The sequence below is a fragment of the Glycine soja genome, chromosome 11 (assembly GCF_004193775.1).
Source record: "Glycine soja cultivar W05 chromosome 11, ASM419377v2, whole genome shotgun sequence".
NCBI classification, from domain to species: domain Eukaryota; kingdom Viridiplantae; phylum Streptophyta; class Magnoliopsida; order Fabales; family Fabaceae; genus Glycine; species Glycine soja.
The window spans coordinates 29,246,743-29,270,848 of NC_041012.1; the positions used below are offsets into that span (position 1 = coordinate 29,246,743).

At 36.7% G+C, this 24,106-nt stretch overlaps 1 pseudogene; it reads right to left on the bottom strand.

Moving 5' to 3' along the window:
- Positions 1–5,000: 5,000 nt before the first annotated feature.
- Positions 5,001–6,550, bottom strand: LOC114373143 (annotated as a pseudogene).
- Positions 6,551–24,106: the final 17,556 nt, after the last annotated feature.

Consider the following 24,106-nt stretch of genomic DNA (forward strand, 5'->3'; position numbering starts at 1 on the left):
ATAAAAAATAGCAGCATGTTGTTAAATAAAAGATAAAGAAAGATCGTGGAGAAAAGATGAAAGATTTAAAGATAAAAATAAATGCTGAAAAAAGATAGGATAAGAAAATAAAAGATTAAGATAAAGATAGATAAGATAAGAAAACTAAAAATAAGATGAATAAAAGATAAGTTATCAGAATTTGATCATGTTTGAACCTAGTCTACCTAGGATGTATGTGTAATGACCCGCCTCGTCGTTATGATATCACCACTCTAAATGCGATAATTTCAATCTTTAAATGAAAACTCCCTTAATTTGCTTATGAAAATAAAAGTAATTTTGTTTCGACATACATTCACCAAACAACACACCATTACTTAAGTGAATACATATATACATATACATATACATATATATATAGGAATAGAAACTCCGTACACGTCATACACATAATGGAAAATAAATCTGTTCATACATATAATTAAAATCTGAGATTTACATCTTTAACTCAACAAAAGAAGACTTGAAAACCAACTATGGAGGAGTTGATTAACAAAACACAACTCTCTCCCAAAATAATCCCAATGTCATCACGTTGGCTCGGTGGCTCCTCACCAGAATCTCACTTCCTGCACCCTGCTGCTGTTATTCTGCTTCCACGAACAAGGTTCATGATCATCACAGGTATCAACCTCACGATACAAAATTGCAAGGGTGAGTTCATTATAAAAGAACCAATACTAAATCCAAATAACCACAATTATCAAGAAAACATAGGCAAACATCATGAGCTTACACAACATTCATTTTTCAACACCCACATTCAACAATTATTCATCATCCATCCATGGATCCAATCAATTCTGCTCAGAATGATGCATGCACCTGACCTCAACTCTCAGATGCAATGTGGTACGTACCATCCCCAAGGAAATAGCCTAAACGTGTACACACGACACCTCACTTAGGGAAAATATGCAGTAATTGTTGAGGCCACCCTGTCGTGCACCGTAACTCCCCCCTCCCTTGGTGGTCAGCCTGGGCCACAAGGGAGTTCCCAAACTGAGTGACGCACCACCTAGTACAAAATAGTCCTCCTCACAAGGAACTACAAGTAGATACTGCCATAGTTTATACTACTTCCCGTGTCATATGAGGCATGAACCATGGGTGTCATCAAGTACATGACCAAGGATGAATTAAAGATCCTAAGCATCCCCTCAGAAATGCTTAAACTCTTTAACCACTCTATTTTACCTCACAAGGGACATCCGACAAGGTCAATGCACCCCCCCCATGAACATACACAACATGCACATCTTATGTAGAAGCATATGAACATACACAACATGCACATATGATGCAAATGCGCTTTTCAAGTTTAAGTTCAAGACAATGATTCAAGAATACAAGACACAACATCAAGATGATCACTAGTATTTTAGGAAGGGAATTCCTAATTGATATAGCAAAAGGTTTGGCCAAGTAATTTAAGTTAAAAAGTGTTTTTCAAGAGATTTACTCTCTGGTAATCGATTACTAGAGGATGTAATCCATTACCAGTGGCCAAAAATGGTTTACAACAGCTACTAAATATTTGAATTCCAATTTTAGACTGTGTAATCGATTACACAATATTGGTAATCTATTACCAGCAGTTAATAAACGTTTTGATTCAAATTTTAAAACCTGTAATCAATTACACAAAACCTGTAATCGATTACCAGAGGAGATTTTCAGAAAATAACTTCCTAGAGTCACATCTATTCAAATGGTTTTTGACTGGCCATCAAAGGTCTATTTATATGTGACGTGGAAACATGAATTAAGAGAGAGTTTTCATTGCCCAAAAAGTTTTATCCTCTCAAAAGATTAAGAGAGTTTTTCTGAATTGAAATGTCTTATCCTCTCAAAGATTCCTTGGTCAAACACTTGCATATTCAATAAGGAATTGTGATTAATCTTCATTGTACAATCTATCTCTTTCAAGAGAGATTTCTTCTTCTCTTCTTCTTACTTATGAAAAGGGATTAAGAGACCGAGGGTCTCTTATTGTAAAGGATTCCTGAACACAAGGGAAGGGTTGTCCCTGTGTGGTTCAGACTTTGTAAAAGGAGTTTTACAAAGAGAGTGGAAAATCTCAAGTGGGTTGCTTGAGGACTGGACGTAGGCACGGGAAGTGGTCGAACCAGTATAAACCAAGTTTGCATTTCTCTCTTCCCTTAAACTTCTTTTATTTATTGCTATTTATCTTTGGCTTGAAAGAAGTTTATTTTGAATTGTCTTTTGAGTAATTCATGTTAAGGGTGCATTGTTAATCTAAAAAGAGAGAGTGAAATTTTAATTGGGGAATAGTTCTTGTTATCTTAATTCAACCCCCGTTCTTAAGATAATTGAGGCCATTTGTCTAACATCTTAATGCATTTCCAACATCATCAACATTTCATTTCAATATCTTTCTCAACATAAACATCATCTCATCTCAATGACATTGTCAACAACAACAACAACCTCATTTCATATTAACATAATCATCAACAGTAACATCAATTCATGTTGACATGATCATCATTAATAACGTAATCTTATATAAATATCATCATAAATATTAACATCACCACATGTCAGTTAAAGTCATCAATAGCAACATCAATAGTAGGTCGCATTCCACATATACATATATCTTTTATGCCTGAGATTCACACTCCCTAGGTCTTCAAACAACACAAGTCAAATAAGGACAATAATTTTATTCATCAACAATATATATATTGCATCCCATTCGTCGAAAATATGGTTTTCTAGAAAAAATTCAGCATGCAACAAGGAAAGGCATATATTCCCATAGCTAGGTTCCCTGACCCTAACCATAGTGTAAAAACGGTAAATTTATAATAAACTACCCTCACCTATCATGAGCTTCCCATCGGTTCCTCTTTGCATCACTTAGAGGTCTCTCTCTCGTTCACACTTGTTGGTCCAACGTAAGTCTCTATTACGCCAAAATGAAGGAAATTACTATGGATTTCGGAAATAAAGTTAACAACAATACTCTGAGTCAAATACCCATGTCACTACATGAAAGGGTTGAGGGCATTTCGGATTCTACTAAAGGAACATCAATTTGAAATTCTGATCACGTCAATGTGATCGGGGTTCAGTGAAGGTCACGAAAATAACACCCATTTCAGAAAAGGATACTTCTACAAAGTCTCTTTCTCTAGGGTTTTTCAAAGGAAACGTAAAACATACAATGGTGGTTCCAAAGTCAGAAAAGATGTAAAGATAAGCTTAAACTACCAAGGAGCAAGCTTAGAATCACGGTTAGCTCGAAGAAAAATGAAAGGTCAGATTGGGGCTTCGTTCTTTAGCGAAACCTCGAGACAAGTTTGGAAGATTCCGCTCCGATTAAAGGGTTCCTCTCGGTGTGGGGTTTCAACGGTGAACTATGGCGGCTTGCAGCGGCCACTGGTGGCTGTGGGTTGTGTGGAAGAAGCTTGGGACATTGGAAATGGTTTTAGGGAAGAGGAAGAGAAAGGAAAGGTTGTTTTTCCAAGGCTACACGAAAAATAAGGCTTGCAACACTCAAGTGTTCCTGCTCTCAGGAAAGGAAGCATCTCGAACACACCAGTACTCATATCACAGACCGCAATGTTCAGGTCATGGACAACTTTCCTATGACCCTCCAGACTAAATTTCTAGATGATCCAACGGTTAACGAATGCAGGAGGGCAATTTTACCGAGATAGCTCTTGGCAGCTTCCTTGAGAAGCTTTCTTGTGAGGCTTCCTCAAGAAGCTTTCTCGTGAGGCTTCCTCGAGAAGCTTTCTCGTGAGGCTTCTTTGAGAAGCTAGAGATTTAACTACCCACACCCCTCTAATAACTAAACTAACCTCCTTGAAAATAAATCACAGATAAAATAACACAGTAAATAAAATCAAACATCAATTTATAATTACTAATAATATTTCAGGGTGTTATAATATGATTTTATAACTTTTCATTATCAATTCAAGTAATTTTATCCTACCCACATCTACTCATTTACTTGCCCCTCATTCCTCAGGATGATAAGCCTATTTTATTTATCTATCTCCCAAATGCCTTTGAAGAGATTCAACAAATAGAATGCATGAAGTTTGAATTCTAGATGTTTTCAAAAATGCATAGGCATAAAATTATCATTCTATTTCTAGCAATGACTTTCTTATAAAATCTTTTCTTTTTGTTCTATTAGAAGTTACCCTCTTCTGAGCATCTAACCCCCAAAATTAATGCAGGCATATTTTCTTTAAATCTTATTTAGAAGTTACCCTCTTCCGAGCCCCTAACCCCTAAAAGAATGAAAAGATGAATAATGCATGAAAAGATAAACAGAAAAGATAATATGATAGAAAAAACTTGGTATTGCATTGATAAATAGTGAAGAGTACATCATGCATCGCTTGGCTTTTTAGGCCTTCCAGGCCCTAACTAGGGGGTTTAGCCACTCATGGCCATGAGGGCTTTACAATGACAGGGGGTGAAAGAAAGAAAGCGAGGATTTCCCCTATTTGAGATACTTAGGTTTAAGATGTATTCATTAGAAAGCTCTGAGTCTTCGGGGTTGTGGGGGTGTGTTTTCCCCCTTGGTCCGGCTCTCTATTTATAGCTGTTGAAGTGGGCTTTGGGCCTTTGTAGGCTCGCTTAGAGTGTGTAGATCGTGCGCTTAGCGGGCTCCTCTTGCTTAGCGCCTGTGTCTGTTTTGCCCACTTAGCGCCTGCTGTGCGCTTAGCGCCCGTGTCTCCAAACCCACTCAGCGCAAGCTTCACGCTGAGCGAGGCATCTGAATTGGACTTTGTCGCAGATTTCTTATTTTCTTCGTTATTCCTCCACTTTTTGCTTTTAGTACCTCCAGTTTTTTATATCTGCAGTCAAGATTTAACGAAACATCAATTCTTTCACACTTAAGCGTAAATAACTGCTAAATAATTATTTTTAAAGACAATTTTACTTAATTTTCTATTATCAAAGTATAATTATTTAGCAGTTATCACCTGGGTATAGGAGATCACCTGTGAACCAATAAGAAGGTTCTTCGGTTTAATATCCCTATGTATTACATGCTTTCCATAGCAATATATAAGAGCTCGGGCCAATGATGCAACATACTGCCTCAATCACAAAATAAACATCAATTTGTCAATTAGTATGGAATTTTGTAATCCACAAAAAACAACATATGGGGAGAGGAAATGAATGAATGTTGTTATATGATATATACTTACAGTAGCTACAGGCCTTTCACTGAAATATTTGCATTTTTGCAATTCCTTGTAAAGTTCACCTTTGGGTGCATACTCTAAAATCAAATAAACTTTTTTATGCTAATAAGTTATTTCATAGAAAATGTCAATATCATTGAATTTAAACCTCTTTAGCTATATCAGCATAAAAAAACCATACCTGGTCATCAAAGTATCCATAGAGGCGCAAAATATGGGGATGTCGAAGATGACTTTGTATTTTAACTTCACGTCGAAGTTGATGCACAACTTGGGATTGTTGCAATTGACTCTAGAAGAGTACTTTCAAAGCAACAATATGATTACTCTATATCAAACAACAATTTTGTTTCACAATTAAATTAACATGTGTAAACAATAAGGTGAAGAAAACCATTTCAGATATATAGAAATCAACAAAGCTTGTGTATAATGTAATAGTTATTATGATCAAACCAACAATTCCAAAATCCTGTTAGGTGAAGACATGTTAAATGCTCATGCAACAACTCTTTGGGCTTTAACTATGGAATATGCATAGCAGCTCACGCCCCTACAATCCTTGTGTTGAAATGAAATTGTCAATTAGAAGAAAGAACAATGGTGGTAAAGGCAAAGAACCTTAGACCACACTACCACAAAGATTGTAATACCTTGTCAGAAACCACAATTTCAAAAACTTGAGCTGCTACACCTATAAATAATTTCTCATTCAAATCTTCAATGAGAAAAAATATGTGAAAATCACATACAAAGCTTTCCAAAGCAACCAAGAATAGCACAAGCAAACTTATCAACAAACAAATGTATAAATAAGGCAAATAAATCAAGAAGGGAATGAAATAATCTGTAGAAATTAGTGCAATTATGAACTATTCACGATCAATAGGAATTAGTACTATAATTTTTATTTGAGAGAGAAATTTCAAAAATAATGGAAAACTCATAGTCTTCTCTCTGACCAAATAGACGTGACCGAATTTTCCTCTTCCAAGAGGCTTTCCGATATTGAAATCTTTAAGCATCCACCTTCTTTGCTCTGCAATTGAACCCGAAACCTTTGAAGAATCTTGACAAAATGAACCACGAAAGAATCAGAAACATCACCAGGTTTTGTTTCCAATTAATCAATTCCACAAAAAGGAATAGTTTAGTTTTGAGATATGAAATCCCTAGATTTGAGAAACAAAGAAATGGAGAAAGAGAGAGAGAGAGAGAGAGAGAGAGAGAGAGAAAGAGAAAGAGAGGAAGAGAGAGACCTTGTGTTGTTGAGGTTGAGGTTGAGTCTCTGTTGTGATGGCCATGATGGATGGAAGCACAAGGGATGGAGAGAGAAATTTTAGAGAGAGGTTTCATGGACATAGTCTCTATTGTGTTGTGATGCATTGCGTTTTGCATAAACACACAACTCAACAAGTCGCCCAAGCTAGTCAACAAACGAGACAAATAAATTTTGCATAAACACACAACTCAATGGGTCATTGGAGCTAGTGAATAAAGGAGATGGAGAAATATGCTGAGGTTCTTGAATAAGGATGATCAATAGGTTGAGAAGCTTCCTGGCTCGGCGACGTGACCTTATAGGTTTGGTAGCTCAAAGGTGTAGACCTAGTGTAGGTAGGTAGCACGCAGAAAGAGGAAGAAAACATAAATTTTGGATTTTGAATTATGGATGAAAGCGCAAAAAAAAAAGAAGCATTTTGAATTCTAAAAATAGGAGTGTACGGAATGCAGAGGTGTTGCAAGAACCAAACTGGCGTTGATTATTTTATTGGCAAAAATTTGTGAGAACGCCATGTGTGCAAGCTGGTCATTCTTTTATTAATAGGAAGTAGATTTATTTTAAAGAAAACACTTATAATCCATTATTATCAAATAGTATTTTTTTAAAAAAAATAATTAATCTTTAAATGAAATATTTAGAATTGGTGGCTTAATTTGAAATTAAACGTACCTAAAAAAAGATAAAATCAAGTTTGTCTAGATTGAAGAAGACGAAAAAAATTAAAGGAAACTTAGATACATAACTCATGGAGGTGACTTTTTGCGTTATTTTATTAATGTATATGATATTTTATCAATCGAATGTTGGTGTAATCCCATAAATATAAATTGTGGGTCAAATACAAATTTTATTAACAAGAAATTAATTTTAATTTTTTATGGAAAGATTAAAATATATTTTTTTAAAAATGGAAATGAAAAGAAAATGGAAATCCACTCTAGAAAAATATATTTCAATCATACAATAGTTTTATTTTTTTTCATTTTATTTTCAATTCCAAAAAAATTGTGGATGTAGCGTTATTTTTGCATGATTGAAGAAAAAGGAAAAAATTTTAGGTAAACATAATAATCCTCGGGGACTAACACGATTAAAGTAGAAAATCTTTTTTTTTTTTAAAGTAACAACTGATTTTCAATGATTAATTGTAATTTTATTCTAAAAAAAGTAACAACACAGTTTGCACAATGACTACACATATTCATCACGCAACAGATCAATGATCTCATAAGTCGTTCTTGGTTTCCTTGGTTTGTGCAATAGGGCAAGCATTTCATTTGTAGAATGTCCAAAAGTTGCACTCAACTTAATTGGACCTTTGGTACTAAATTATGAATAGATGAAAAACATTTTCCCCACATCATCGTTGCATTTGAACTCCATATAGTGGTATTCAACACAATCATCACCTACATATATTGGTTGACACTAAAAAGATCAAGTAAAATTCTACAACCTCCATTGGCATCAAAAATTGTTTTCCATAAGACATCAAGCGATATGTCCTCACTTATTGTAATGACTTGAGGATCACTAGGGAATTCAAACATTATCCCTTCATTCATATGATGTAAGCATGTCACCATCACAATACACAAGAATAGATACACTCTCCATATTTTGAGTAATATGGTGAAATAAGACAAAGGTGTTGAGTTGCATCTAACCCTTACTGCTATATATATTAGGTGATCATGTATTCTCCTGTGACTCATACCAACAACTAAGATCGCGATGACAATATAACAATTTTAGATTGCATCTTAATTAATTACAATTGCATTGCGCAATTCAAAAAAATAGTGTTTAGTCAAATTGTCTCGTAAAAAACATCATCCAGTCACATCGTCTCAAAACAAGCAATGTGAGATGAAATCGTTAGGGAAAAAGCAATGCGGGGTCAAATCATCTAAAAAAGTAATGCTTAGTCAATTCGTCTAAAAAAATACAGAGCTCAGCCAATTACTACATTGCTCAATGTTCAATCAATTAACAAGGGCAAACTAATAATCATCATAATAGAATATAACAAGGGCAATTAATGCCATCTGTGTCCACTAGTTCTATATTTTGAAGGTTATATATTTCTTGCCGGCTGTCAACGTACTTGTCAATTTTCTTGTGGTTGAAGTTGTTCATCAGGAACAACATCCTGGACAAAGTCATTAATATTTGGTTGATTGGTTGAAGAAATGTCAAAAATAGTTTGGTAAAAGGACGTAAAAGAAGGTATAGGCATACTTTGCATGTATGCATAAGTAGATTCTGATGTTTGAAGATTTGTATCTATGAGGTTGCTCATAAAGTGTTCTCTGCTAGCACTGAAGAACTGTGAATTGTGCCCATATTCTTGATGGTGATTTTGTTGTGACATGAATTCATATGATTGAGGAGGTGGTTGTAGTTCTTCATCAAACATGCTGACAACAACAAGTGGGCTCTATGGTGGAGGATGTTGTTTAGTTTCCATCTTTGGAGCTGAGCGAGATGTGACGGCAACGTTTGAATGAGTTGCAAACCATGTTGGTTAAACTTTTGAATTTGCTCAGTACCAATTCATGTAATGACTCATGTGTTCAAGATGTCCTTGAATATGTTGGCTGATTAACACATATTTGCATCTTTCCTTCCAAATTGCAATCCATTATTGATGCTCCTCTGCCCAATTTGTGTCAATGTGTCCTTTTATTCCAGTATGATGGAGTTTCTCAAGATTATGCAGTGGGTTTGGTATGTCTTGAGAAAGTCCAAATTAAAGAATGACTTTGTCAATTTTTTGTCCTACTTCCATTGGGAAACAAATTAATGTGACACAAGCACTCCATATTTTGGAATCCTTGATAATTGATGGAACAAACATTGATAATTGATGATTAAAGACAGAAATAAACTAATTCTATGGTGAAAATAGTAAATGCAAGTAAGTAAAAGTTGACAGCAATAGGTAGAAAGCGTTGGGTCTTTCAAACAAACAAGTTGATGCATATAAGGATATTTCTCTAATTAATCATGTTCTTGTGTTCTATGCTATAGCCTAAAGTACTAAACTTCGATCCCTCGTTAGACTAATTTAACTCAAGCTTCATCCTCAGATCCCTCTTGTTGGACTAGGCTTAACTTAAACAGCCCTTGTAGGTTTAGACTAATTTAATCCAAGCTTCATCCGCAGATCCCTCATGTACGACTAGGCTCAGCTTAAACAGCTTTCGTAAGTTTAGACTAATTCATCCCAAGCTTCATCCGCAGATCACTCTTGTAGGACTAGGCTCGGTTTAAACAGCATTATCATCACAACATAATAAGAAAACTAAAACCCCGCAATCCATCCCTGGTAATGTAGTTATTCAGCCCTGCTTCTATCAAGTTCTAAGGCAACAGTACATTTCCCAATGCTAAAGTCACCTAACAGTACACACAAGTGGGTGATCAGACCAAGAGTATGCAGTAATTAAGCATTGAACACACAAAACACAATTAATTAGATATAAATTATTTACATCAACTGTTCATTAGAAATCCCCAACTAGGTTGTTTAGCTAGCCATACACAGAAACCCTAACACAAATGAGATAGAGAGTACAGAATAATTGTTGCTTACACAAGAAGGGGGATCCCTCCTTCTCTCCTTGGCACCTCACAATCACCCTAACACTCACCAATCTCTCTAAAAATGTAGAACCCTAGGCTTCTCTGCACCATTGCTCCTCTTTGCTGCCTCCAGAGTCTTCCTCAAAGTCTGTGCCACTCTGGAATGTTCTGTAATAATTCTCCTCCTTTAATTTTGTCAAATCAGGCTTTAAATAGGCGCTAAAATCACGATGTCGCGCTTAGTGTGAGTTAGTGAATTTGAGCTTAGCGCCAGTCATGCGCTGAGCCTGGCTAAGGACAACCATCGCGCTTAGCGAGCTGATCTCACGCTTAGCGCAAGGCCTTGACTCTTGAGCTCTGCCAGATTCCTTTGTCACGCTAAGCGCGCTGAAGCGGCGCTTAGCGTCAGATGCGCACTGAGCCCAAATGGTCCACTGAGCGTGACTGCTCTTTTAGCACTTCAAGAATTAGCCTCTTTTGACCTGAAATTGTGGAAATTTTATCATTAAATCACATGGGAGATACTCTAAGGACAGCTATTCAAACAAAACAAGATTTATATACAAGTTCCTACAAAATAACTATAAATTGGGGAACTATACAAGTTTTAGAAAATGTTTTCTATACAAAAGTTAGTCATATAAGACGACTAACAACTCCCCCAAATTTATAGTTTTGCTTGTCCTCAAGCAAAGAAAGAACAATTCACTTGTCCTCAAGTGACAAAATATAGTGGTCAATCCAAATGGTGTTTGTTTCACCGAAAAATTTAATCATATGAAATGAATATCATGGAATGCTTCAATCAATTGCTTTTCACAAACATGCAGCTTTTCAAAGATAGGAACATATGCATTAGAGTCACACTGAAATAAGCTGGTGAGAATGGCAGATATCAAGGAAGGATCATCAACCAAAACCTCAATTCATTGTTTCACTCAAGCTCGAGTGTTTAGGCTCATTCCATCATAAACAACTAACACAAGTCCCAACCTTTGCATTTCATCTCATACCACACAAAAATAAATACACAAACTGAATTCGAAAGGCTTTTTAGGCTTGTAATGAGGCTGGGCTATCAACAAATCATGGTTTTTCTAGGATTCAGAAGCTTAAATTCTAGGAGAACATCATCCATAGATCAACCTTTACTTTTTATTTATTCCCAACCCAATACTTGCCCTCTTTGGCATTTAGCTTTCATTTCATTGATTTGGAGCACACACACTTTTATTCATACTTACAGTTTTTTTTAGATATACTTGACTGTGTGTGTATGCTGCTCTACTTTGACCATTTCATTCCTTTACCCAGTGTCTCCCCCAAATTTGGGACAAATTTTGCTTTGACATGCAACTCCCCCAAATTTGGGATAAATTTGTCTTGAACCAAGCTTTTCTATGGATGATGCTCTCCTACAACCTAAGACAATGTAGTAGAAGATAACCTGTATAGGCTCAAGGTTCAATCAATCAAACATTGATTCAGTTCAACTGGGTGCAAGGGATAATTCATTCATTCACATGGTCAGCTTTTTGGCTAAGTGGCTATCACAATCAAACATGGCCTTCATCATCCTCAAAGTCATGCATTCAACCCATACTTCAGAGATTTATGCAAAAATCAGTACTAAATGATAGTCATTTCTCTCAAAATTTAAGGATCACACTCTCACTGGGATATGATTAATGCATTCCTTCACAATCAATCTGACAAACTGACTAACACTTTCAGTCATACTACCAATCACATGTTTTTTCTCTTCTAATGACAGCACACTTGATCCAGACAAAATCCATACATTCCAGTCCATTCAATTCATACAATTCTCATTCAAATCAATCACAAACATCTCATTCATAAGAAATCACATCATGAATATCATAATCAATCAGTTCATTGTTCAAACATGCTTTTGCACAAACTATCTACAAACAAAATAACTGAAATTTAAAAGACTGAAATTTCAATGATTGAAACTTAAAACTAAAATTTAAAACATAAACTAAATAAACTGACAAAAATAAACTATTCGAAAATGCAGAATTTAAAAGGTCTGGTCCTCCTAATGGTGGTCATCTGCATGCTTATTCAAATCTAGCACCGGAGCAGCTGATAGATCCTGTGAGATGTGCTGCTCTGCCTCCAATGCTGATGCAGATGGCTGAATATCCTCAGAAATAGGTGTAGAAGTTGGCTCTAGCATGAGCTTTGGTGAAGGTACTTCCTCTTGAGCCACAATTAAATTAGAAGCAAATGAAAAGGGCTCAGGAGGAGTGTGCTCATCCTCTGCTACTGGTGTATGCTCCTCTATAGGCCCGGGCTCTTGGGCTGCGAAGGCCCCACCCCCTCCGAAAAGAGAAGGCTGGACTCCTGGCCAAGCTACCTGGGTGTGGAATTCCTCCATACTCATGATAGAGGGTATGCCCAAGCTCTGCATCATAATGACCTGTCCTCTGTGCAAGCTCTGCATCATGGCATGTAGTGTCTCTGAAGTAAATGAAAGTGGTCCAATAGAAGCTGGTAACTGAGCTGGTAATGGTGCAGGTAAAGCTGGAGCAGAAGAAGCTGGTACTGAAGAAGGAACTGATGTGGTAGGGGGAACCTCAGAAGATGGAGGAGCCTCAGACCGCTTACCCTTGGCCTTCCTTGGTCCTCTGAAGGTCACTGTTGGATCATCAAGATTCCAACAGTTCTTCTTCATATAAGCAATGTTAATAGCGGGGCTGAGACTCTCCAGGGTCCTAGAATCAGAAGTGACTCCTTTAGCTTTACACAAAGTTGTGATTAAGGTTTGAAATCCAAGCCTAGAGGAGTCGTGCTGGGTGATCAGTGATATCTGATGAGAAATTATATAGCCCATATTCATATCTATCTTCAGCACTATGTTGTAGATTCACTTGGCCATATCCAAAGTAATGTCTGATGTGTGAAAGGTGGGCATCAAGTTGGAGAAGGACAGTACGCTCCAGGTGTGAGCAACAGTAGTCAAATTCTTCCTGAGGATCTTTAAGGGCAAGCCATCAACATTAAGCTCGAATCCCCTCCTTGGGATACAGAGCTTGGCTGCCAATTCTTGAGGATCAGGCCTCAGGAGTGCAAACCTGGAGTAAGCACATAGTGTTTCCCCCTCTTCTATGATCATAGGGGTCTTTAGGAAAGTGTCCAGACTGTCCTCATCAAACTTAATCAAGTGACCTCTGACTTGCACCTACTTAGGTGACTTATCTTTCGGATCGTAGAGGTTTGCATAGAATTCTCTGACAATGGCAACATCGATACTACCCTCTATAAAACTGGTTAACTCTTCATCCCATTTTCTTCTCTCTATTTCCTCCTTGAAGTCATCAAACTCAGTGTAGTAGATCACCACATTCCTCTCTGGGAGTATTTTCCTGGTGACTACAAAATCATTATATCTGTCCCAAGCTTCCTATGAATGGAATCTTGAACTCAAAAAATGCTTTTCTGCATATTAGGCTTAGCGCAACAATTGGGCTTAGCCTATATCCACAATTTTCTAAAATAGTAGAGGACTTGAGCTTAGCGCAGTAGGGCACGCTTAGCTCAACCTCAGTAGAATGAACCTCAGGCTTAGCGCACAGGGCATGCTTAGCCTGAATACAAAAACTTAAAAACAGTGAGATAGTTGAGCTTAGCGCAGCAGGGCACGCTTAGCTCAACCTTTATGAAACATAGCAAGGGCTTAGCGCACAACCTCCACTTAGCCTTATTCAAAGGACTAAAAAATAAAAGCATATTGGCGCTTAGCCCGAGATGTTAGGCTTAGCGCTGAGACAAAATTTTAAAAATTCAGAAGTGTCTAAACACTGATGACGCTTAGTGCGCAGGCGCGCTTAGCGTCTTCCTCATTCATGTTCATTAGAAGTGATGAACGCGCTTAGCGCGGCATGGTCGCCTTAGCGCGTTCTTCTGGAAATTGAAATTTTCTTTGATGCGATGATCACGCTAAGCACAACATGCGTGCTTAGCATGTTCATCACAATTCTTAGCAGAACGAAGGGGTCTTGGCCCCTTTCAGCCACATTGCCCCTAATGGGCTTCTAAGTTACCTAAAATCCTAAAATGACTAATCCTAAAACTAAAAACCCTAACTTAACACACTACTGTCTAAGAAAAGCATGAAATCATCTATCTTATGGTTTGAAAGATGAAAATGAAATAGGAAATGTACTACTTACTTGGATTGCAGATGAGGATGCAAGATAAAAGCAAGAAGAATGCAGGAATACTTGAAGGCACAAGAAGAAAATCACAAAAGCACTAATATGGGCACACAAGAGAGTGAAAGGCAGTGAAGTGTAAAGGTAACTGCCATTGGCAGTTCTATATTTTTTTACCTATTCGAATTGCACGCTTAGCGCACAGCGGCGCTTAAGCGCTTAGCGTGCCAACATGACGTTTGGGTTCTAAGTTACCCTGCACTTAGTCTAACCTCGCGCTAAGCCCAACTTGAAGTTTCAAATTCCAGAGAGGATCTAAGGCTTAGCGCTTCCTGCAACACAAATTTTTTTTGCAATATGCGCTTAGCCTAAGATGTAAGGCTTAGCACGCAGTCAAGCTTCAACTTACAGAGAGTAGTTCAGGCTTAGCACAACACAAGCGCTAAGCGCCCTTCCAAACATTCGAAAGACAGTAAGGGATTGGAGCTTAGCGCATCCTGCCGCTAAGCCTAACTCGTGAAAGTTCAATTCCAGAATGGATATGGGGCTTAACTCAGAACATCGCGCTTAGCGCTGCCCTAAAAAATTTTCCAGAGAAGGAGTGGCACTTAGCGCATCACCTCCCGCTAAGCCCACTACTTGAAATTCAATTCCAGTGAAGATGTTGGGCTTAGCACAGTGATGTGCGCTTAGCTGAACTAATCAACCAATCTATCCATGGGTCTATACACTTAGCGCGACCAAAGCTCGCTTAGCGCGTGAACAACTGAAAAAACTTCTAAGTTCTTTTTCTATTCACCTCTTCACCAAAGCTAAAGAGACCCCTTTTCTCAATGTTAATCAAGCTGAAATCACACACAATCACAAGCAAACAACTATACTATATGCAAACAAAATAAAAAATAAAAACTACTAGGTTGCCTCCCAGCAAGCGCTTGTTTAACGTCATTAGCTTGACGCATCGTCCTGTTATCCTAGGTCCAACAAGGTTCCAATCTCCAGAACCTTTTTCTCAGGTCTCCTTTCCTCCATCACATGAACCTTCATACAGACATTTCGGTTAGGTGGATCTTTATCTTCATGAAACATGTCAAAGCTGATTTTCTGATCTTCTATGCCCATTTGCAGAATTTTCTTTCCCATGTCTACCACGCAGCTAGCGGTAGACATGAATGGGCGTCCAAGAATAAGAGGAATGTCATGGTCCTCTTCTATATCCATCACAACGAAATCAGCTGGAAAAATTAGATGCTTGACCTTCCCCAAAACGTCTTCAATCACTCCATATGGCCTTGTGATGGAGCGATCAGCCAACTGTAAGGTCATTCAAGATCTACTAACAGAGGTAGATACATCAAGTAAACTATGTTTCTTGACTTTTCTAGTATCTAGACCCCACCAATCAGCCCTATCATGTATGCCTTACAATTGGCTGCTAATTGTTGTGGTATGGGTTCTGCTAGGAGAGTCAGTATGTTTTCTTTTAACCATTTTATTTTTAGTGTTGATCTCACCAGTGCATTCTTTGGGGAACAACACCTACATATTTTGCACACATTTGTTTCCAATCATAATATGTTGAGCCAATAATTGGTTTCCAATCAATGTGTAAACCCAATTGAAGAGCAACATCTTCCAAAGCAACTATGCATTCACCAACTGGAAGATGAAACGTGTGTGCTTAGGTATCCACCTTTCAACCAAAGTAGTCACTAAAGAGTCATTGATTTTAATCTATCTGAGCTTTGCAACATCTGAAAACCTAGCTTTAACCAACAAACATTCAATTATGGGATCTAGAGAAGGCATAGCATGAGCATATGGCTGGATTACATCATATGTTGCTTGCTGAAATCAAAATAACAACAACCTGAATATTCATAAATCATAACATAATTAACATTCAATTAAACAAAATGTATCACATACTTCTCCAAATCTATGAAGGTGTTATTTCCAAAGAAGAGGAGTGTAACACCCTGAAATATTGCTAATTATAAATCGATGTTTAATTGTATTTATCGTGTTATTTGACTATATGGTTGACTTGAATGAGTTGAGGTACGGCTTGAATTAGTCATGTATGATTTTCTTGATGTGGATGTTGAGTTATGTGGAGTTTTATTGAGCTAAGTGGAAATTATGAGATTTCAACTTTTACCTAAACCTATTTCAATAAAATCGCGATCCTGGATTCCTTAACCGCTGGATCATCTTCAAATTTTTCCAGAGGTTTCTAAGACAATTCTCCATAGTTTGACCGTTAGGATTTTGAAAATAAAAACTTTTGATCTCTTGCTTAGCGTGAGAAGCGCGCTAAGCACAATTCCAACCCGAGAGGGAATTGCACTGAGCGAGAATTTTCATGCATAGCGAGAATTGCCATGCTAAGCATGAAAAGTGGACTCCCGCTTAGCGAGATGAGCTTGCTAAGCGAGATCTGTAGATTATAAATACATTCTTCAGCATGAAAAACATGATTTTTTCACTCTCCTTCTCTCCAAACGCCCACCCAAACACTAACACCTTCTTCTCCACCACCCACGACCACTGATGGCCACCACGAGCCACCATTGCTTGTCGCTGAACCCCCACACCAAGAAGAGCGTTTTAATTGGAGCTGAATCCTCATAATCCACCGAATCCTTAAGGTGGAGAAAATTCCCTCAATCCTTCCTTTTGTAGCTTCTCTGAGGTAATCTTGACTTCTAAGCCTTTCTCTTAGTTAGTTTGAGTTTCTCATAGTGTCTCTTGTGTTTTGGGTACTATAATAGGGTGTTTTTTTACACTTCCTTGGGAAAACCCTTGAAAATGAGACGTTGTAAAAGTTATCTTTTTATAACATTGATGTTATTTTCATGACCTTCACTAAACGCCGGTCACATTGGCATGAGCGGAATTTCAAAATGACGTATCCTTTTAGTAGAATCCAAAACACCCCTTAACCTTTTTTCTTTTGACAGGGGTATTTGACTCTGAATGTTGTCATTAACCTTGTTTCTAAAATCTATACTAAATTTCCTTCAATTTGGTATATAGAACATTGCATTTGGACTGACGAACATGAACGAGAGAGAGGTCTCTGAGTGATACAAAGAGGAACTGACGTAGAGCTTACAGTGGGTGAGGGGAGTTTATTATAATTTACAGTTTTTTATACTATAATTGGGGTCAAGGAACCTAACTATGGGGTTGCATGCTGGTTTTCAAGAAAAACAATGTTTTTGACTAATGGGATGCGATACGTCTATTATTGATAAATGACATTATTGTTTTTATTAGACTTGTGTTGTCTGAAGACCTGGGGAGTGTGAATCTCATACATGAACGATATATATATATATATATATATATATATATATATATATATATATATACGGGATGTGACTTATTGATGATATTTTTATTAATGATATTAATTGATAAGAGGTGACGTTGATGTTTATGATAATGTTGATATAGAGAATGATGTTGTTATTGAAGGTGATATTGCTAATAATTGATACGAGACTATGTTGGTGTTTATGATAATATTGATATGAGATGATGTTGTTATTGATGATTATGTTGATATGAGTTGATGTTGTTATTGATGATTATGTTAATATGAGATGATGTTGTTGTTGTTGATAATGTCATTGAGATGAGATGATGTTGATGTTGAGAATGATATGGAGATGAGATGATGTTGATGTTGAAAATGACATTGAGATGAGACAATGTTGATGTTGATAATGACATTGAGATGAGATGTTGATGATGTTGAAGATGTCATTGTGATGATGTATGTTGTGTATGTACATGGGGGTGCAGTGACCTTGTTGGATATCCCCGGTGGGGGAAATAAAGTGGCTAAAGATTTCTAATCATCTCTAGACGGGGATGGCTTAGAATCTTTAATTATGCATGGTTAGTGCATTGATGGTGCTCATGTTTCATACTTCATATTGCATGGAAATAGTATAAACTTTGTCAGTAAGTATTTGTAGTTTCTCATGAGGATGAATACTTGTACTTGGGGGGAGGGAAGTTGCCTGTTCACGATAGGGTGACCTCGACACTTATTGCCTAGTTTTTCCTAAGTGAGAGTGTCGTGTGGACACGTTTAGGCTATTTCCTTGAAGATGGTACCACATTGCATTTGAGAGTTGAGGTCAGGTGCATGCATCATACTGAGTATGATTGATTGGAATTGTGGATGGACGTTGACTATTTGTTGAGTGCGTGTTGGACTAATGAATGTTTGTGTAAGGAATGCTGTTTTTTAATGTTTTCTTACTAATTGTGGTTATTTGATTTTTGTATTAATTTCTTTTATAATAAACTCACCCCTCGCAATTTTTGTACCGTGTGGTTGGTACCTGTGATGATTGTGAACCTTTGTTCGTGGGAGCAGAATGACAGCAGTAGAGTACGTGAAGTGAGATTCTTTTGTGGAGCCACCAAGCTGACGTGATGACGTTAGGATTATTTTGGGAGAGAGTTGTGTTTTGTTAATCAATTCCTCCGCTGTTGGTTCCATAATTCTTTTCTGAATTGAGGATGTAAAACACATGTTTAATTATATGTATGAACAAATTTACTTTCCATTATGTGAATGATGTGTACTGAGTTACTATACCTATATATATATATGTATGTATGTATGGATTCACTTAAGTAATGGTGCGCTGTTTGGTGAATGTATATCGAAAAAAATACTTTCATTTTTCATAAGCAAATTAATGGAGTTTTCATTTAAAAATTGAAATTTTCACAGTTTAGAGTGGTGATATCGTAGTTATGAGACGGGTTATTCCAAGGAGCAGCTATAGATTCCATGGTTTAGGTTTTGATACTAACGTCAAGAAGAAGTTAAAGAGGGACATATGAGAATGAGAGAAAATGAGTCTATGAGTGTATATGATGGCAATAAATGTATTGTATTTATAGAAAAACATTTAGCAGTAACACAATTTATTCAGTGGGATCTTATTCATTCAACTTGTGTTGCTTCAATCGGTGTTATCTAGGTCATTGATATTTTGTCAATGGGATCTTCATCGTTCAATGTGTGTTGCTCTAATTGGTGTTATCTAGGTTGTTGATTTTGTCAATGGGATCTTGGCCATTCTTTTTGAAGTTCATGTGACAAGTCATTAAACATTATAAATATATTTTACATTGAGGCAATCTAATACATCACCTCAATCAAAAACCTTATTGCTACCCTAAACCATGACTTCATCATTAGACATTGTGATTGTATATTACAATGGCCCCATCACAAGAACTAAACATGGGTCAACTTTACAATAAAATATCCCTTGATGCCTTGAAACAATGTATTGGAGACAAGATTAGTCTACCAAATGATAAAGTGGTCATATATATATATATATATATATATTTTTTATGTCCTATATCATTTGTTGGTGATTGTTTTCAGTATAGGCATGCATACTGCAAGATGAAGAGGACATAATTACTATGCTTTCTATATTTCTCTCCAACCTCACATGCTTTGAGTTATATCTTACCACTGTAGACACACCAATACAAACATGTGCACAACCACCACCAATGTCTACGAGCTTTTTGAATTTGGAGGGTTTTGATGAATACCTCAATGAAGCAATGAACCTTGACTCGAGTTTTGAACAAAAATCCCCTAATTTATTTGATTGTTATTTTATTATTTAATGATTTCTAGTCATCATACATGTTGTTCATTGTTGTATTGTTGAATGTTTGTCGTGTTTGTTTTCATGCCAAAAGTTTGATGGAATGAAATCTTGATGCTTAAGTGATTTTTATTGTTTTTGGTCACTTCGTTAATGTGCTTTAGGGCCAAATCAAGACTCAAAAGTTATCTTAATGACTTCATTGACATGAAAACTACATGAATGAAACATTATTTTAACAAAAATAAATGATACACATAACAATCTAGGCATCAAAGTTTCTTTCATGGAATGAAATCTTCAAGTTTAAGTTTTTCTCTTCTTATTTTTGCCACTTTGTTAATGTGTTTTAGGGATGAATTGAGACCCCAAGTTGCCTTAATGGCTTCACTGACAGGAAACTATGGAAATGAAATATTATTTTAACCAAAATAACTTATACACATAACAATATAGGTGTCAAAAGTTTCCCTTGTAGAATGAAATCTTCAAGTTTAAGTGATTTTTTTTCTAGTTTTTTGCCACTTTGTTAATGTGTTTTAGGGCCGAATTGAGACCCTAAAGTTGTCTTAATGGCTTCCTTGACATGAAAACTATGGGAATGAAATATTATTTTAACCAAAATAACTTATACACATAACAATCTAGGTGTCAAATGTTGCCCTCATGAAATGATATCTTTAAGTTTCAATGATTTTTCTTGTTTTGGTCACTTCGTTAATGCGTTTCAGGATTGAATTGAGACCCAAAATTTTTTTAATGACTTCATTGACATGAAAACTATGAGAACAAAATATTATTTTAACCAAAATAACTTATACACATAACAATCTAAGTGTCAAAAGTTTCCATCATGGATTACTTTTTTTTAAATAATAGTGATTTTTTTCTAATAAAAAATATGCATAGGCATTTTTATTACGCAATTTAATACATGAATACACTAAATAATGAAACCTAATCTAAACCTTAATTATGTACCATTTTTATTAAGTCTAGACCCTAACTTTAACCCTAATTTTGGACCTTGCACCCTATGTCTGTCGCACAAACCCTAATCCTAACATATAAACTAAACCATGGCCACTAACCCTAGGACAAAGACACCTTTGCTTTATGCCAATAAGTCAAAGACATTTTTTCTTTATGCCAGTACGTCAGAGATACTTTTGCTTTTGCTAGTGCCTCAGAAACACTTTTACTTTATGCCAAGAAATCCAATGTTTCAAACCCTAACCCTAGGTCATGAACCCTAACCCTTATCTATAGAAGTCATATTCACCTTCATTTAAAACATCTACACAACACTTTCTTTCTCTATTACTTTCTTCCAACATTGCAAACATAATACACAACATGTCTTCCTCATCTGTCAATTGGTTAGTACACTCTAATGGTCAAATAATCGAAAGAGATGAAGGGAATATGTTTCAATGCCCCTGCCTGATGTTCTTTCAAACAAAGCAAGACCTCACACTTGAAGCCTTGAAAATAAATATCCACCAAAGGATCCAACTTCAACCACTAGACCAAGCCTATAACATTTCATTTCAATACCCACAACTTGTAGGGCATAAAATAGTCTCAAGTTTACAACAATGCAACTTGTTGACAATGAAGATGTCAAAGGTATGAATTTTGTTGTTCGCCAACATGAGGTTCTTACATGCATTAAATTGCATGCAAACATCTAGCTACATACACTTCCCACCCAAAACCCTCAACTAATATCTCATGAACCTTAATGTTATCCTTAGTCCTATGTTTCACATACATCCGATGCAACCCAAAAGACTTTCTATTTAACCCAACCACAACAAAATTTATTTGAACCCAACACATCTTCTTTTACTAAACTTCTTTTCGCACCATTTTCCACCAATTTGTTAGACTCACAAACATTTGGTGTTACAAGGATCAACCACACTCATACTGAAGTACCCCTGCATTAGAGCTTACTTCATCAACCCAACCTGTCATACCCTAATTTCATCCGGGGACCATTGTTTGGTGGCATGCAACCTTCGCTTGACTGCATCGAGGTACTTAACCCCCATCATTAGGTAATTCGTAAAGTTTCGCAACATTCCGAAAGTAAAAAAGAAACATTGTTGTGCAATCCGTAAAGTTCCGCAACATTCCGGAAGTCAAAAAGAACATTGTTGCGTAATCCATAAAGGTTTGCAACATTCCGGAAAGAAAATGGATGTCGTTACGGAATCCGTAAAGTTTCGTGAGATTTCGGAAAGAAAACAACCAAAAACACAAAAATGGGGGGTGAACTTATCAAGATAGGGGTGTAAATAGAAATTCGAGTCTAGGCCCTTTCGGAACATTTTGAAAGTTGGGTTGCTTAAGGAGGAAGCAACTGGGCGGCAAGCTCTTCCAAGTTTTTGAAAAATGGTTTCCGGGGCTTCCGTGACTTCCGTAATGCTTCTGTAAAATTTATGAAAACCTTGGGTAAGCATATTTCACTTAACATTGATGAAAGGGAAGAGAAAAAAAGATGAAAATCAAATCCGAAACACTTTCGTAACTTTTCCGTAGAATACGAAAAGGGGGTGAACTTAGTAATTCGGGTGCGCTTAGAAATCTTCTTCATTAAGTCTCTGGGCGGCAAGCACCTCTCTTTTTCTCTATAAATAGGGGAGGGGGCTGTTTCAAAAAATAGTCATCACCCCTTAGCTATGCATTTTGGCTATTTTGGGCAAAAAAACATGTTTTCATGAAGAAAAAATCGAGTCGAAGTGCTTCCATAACGCTTCCGTAAGCGATTCTGTGGAAATTCTTCATCGTTCTTCACTGTTCTTCATTCGTTCTTCGGTCTTCAACCGGTAAGTTCCCGAAATCGAGTCTTTCAATTCATTCTATGCACCCTTAGTGGTCCCTACTTGTTTTGTGTATTTTTACTTTAATTTCGCTTACTTTCAGTTTTCTTTTCTTCCGTTTTTAACGTGCTTTAACCGTTTATTTAAGCCATTTTCTCACCTAATAAATGATAAAATGAATTTCAACCGATCATTTGCGTTGTAATCTTGTTTAATGACTGTTAAAACAAAATCTATCCGATCATTCATGTTGTAATCTCGATTAAACCAAAAAAAGCAAAATAATAATAAAATAACCAAAATATCTTGAAAAATAATAATAAAATAATCAAAATATCTTTGAATAAAATAATAAAAAAAAATCAATCGGACATTTTTCTTTGGAAGTTTCCTTGGATCAATTGACAAATAACCAAAGTGAAACTAAGGCTAAAATCAACTCACAAATCAAGCTTTGTCCGCAAAAAATCACTAAAAACTGTTTTAAGGTCCAATGCCTTAAACGATGCTCTTTGCTTTTATCGGTTAACATGGACCGTTCAAAAGCATAAAATCAACATGTAACTTTACAATTTGCGAGAACAACGTAGGTCTGATTTCCTCTTCGATGGAGGATACATAGGAGCAAAAGCCCTGCTTTTGTCGACCTCGTGAGATGGTTAGAGGTCCAACGCCTTAGCTTTCTCACCAAGTAAAATGGATCATTTTAAGGTCCAATGCCTTAAATGACGCCCTTCCAAGTAAAAAGAATCACTTGATTCGCCCCTTCTGATAGAACTACATAGGTATGATTTCCTTATCACAATTGAGGAATACGTAGGAGCAAGGGAAACGCCCTTGTCGACAACAAAAAGATAAATGTCATGCATGTAGTCCTAAATGTCATGTACGCCTTTGCTTGTAATTATTTGTGGATATTGTCGTACTATGTGCGTCCCCGTGTTATGCTTTTGCGCGTCAACATCATATCGTCATGCACGCGTTGTATGTTGGTCTCATCTTTTGTCATGGGAAGCCGGAAGATCCATATCACCTTCTTAAACTGCACACATGGGGCACTGCACCCCCAAATGTGCAAGTAAGAAGAGATAATTTTCCGGGCCCTCGTGTCCGTAAATGCATTCATATCATGCATCGCATAAGCATCTCTTCATGGCATCATAATGAACATATCGTTCCTGCATTTGTCCGTTATCATATTCCAGCATCACATTTTGCATGAGTCATTGCATCATCATGAATATGCTTTCAACATACTTTTTGTTCTACAAACTGCATACCTTTTGTTTTCATGTTCGCTCATGCATGATCC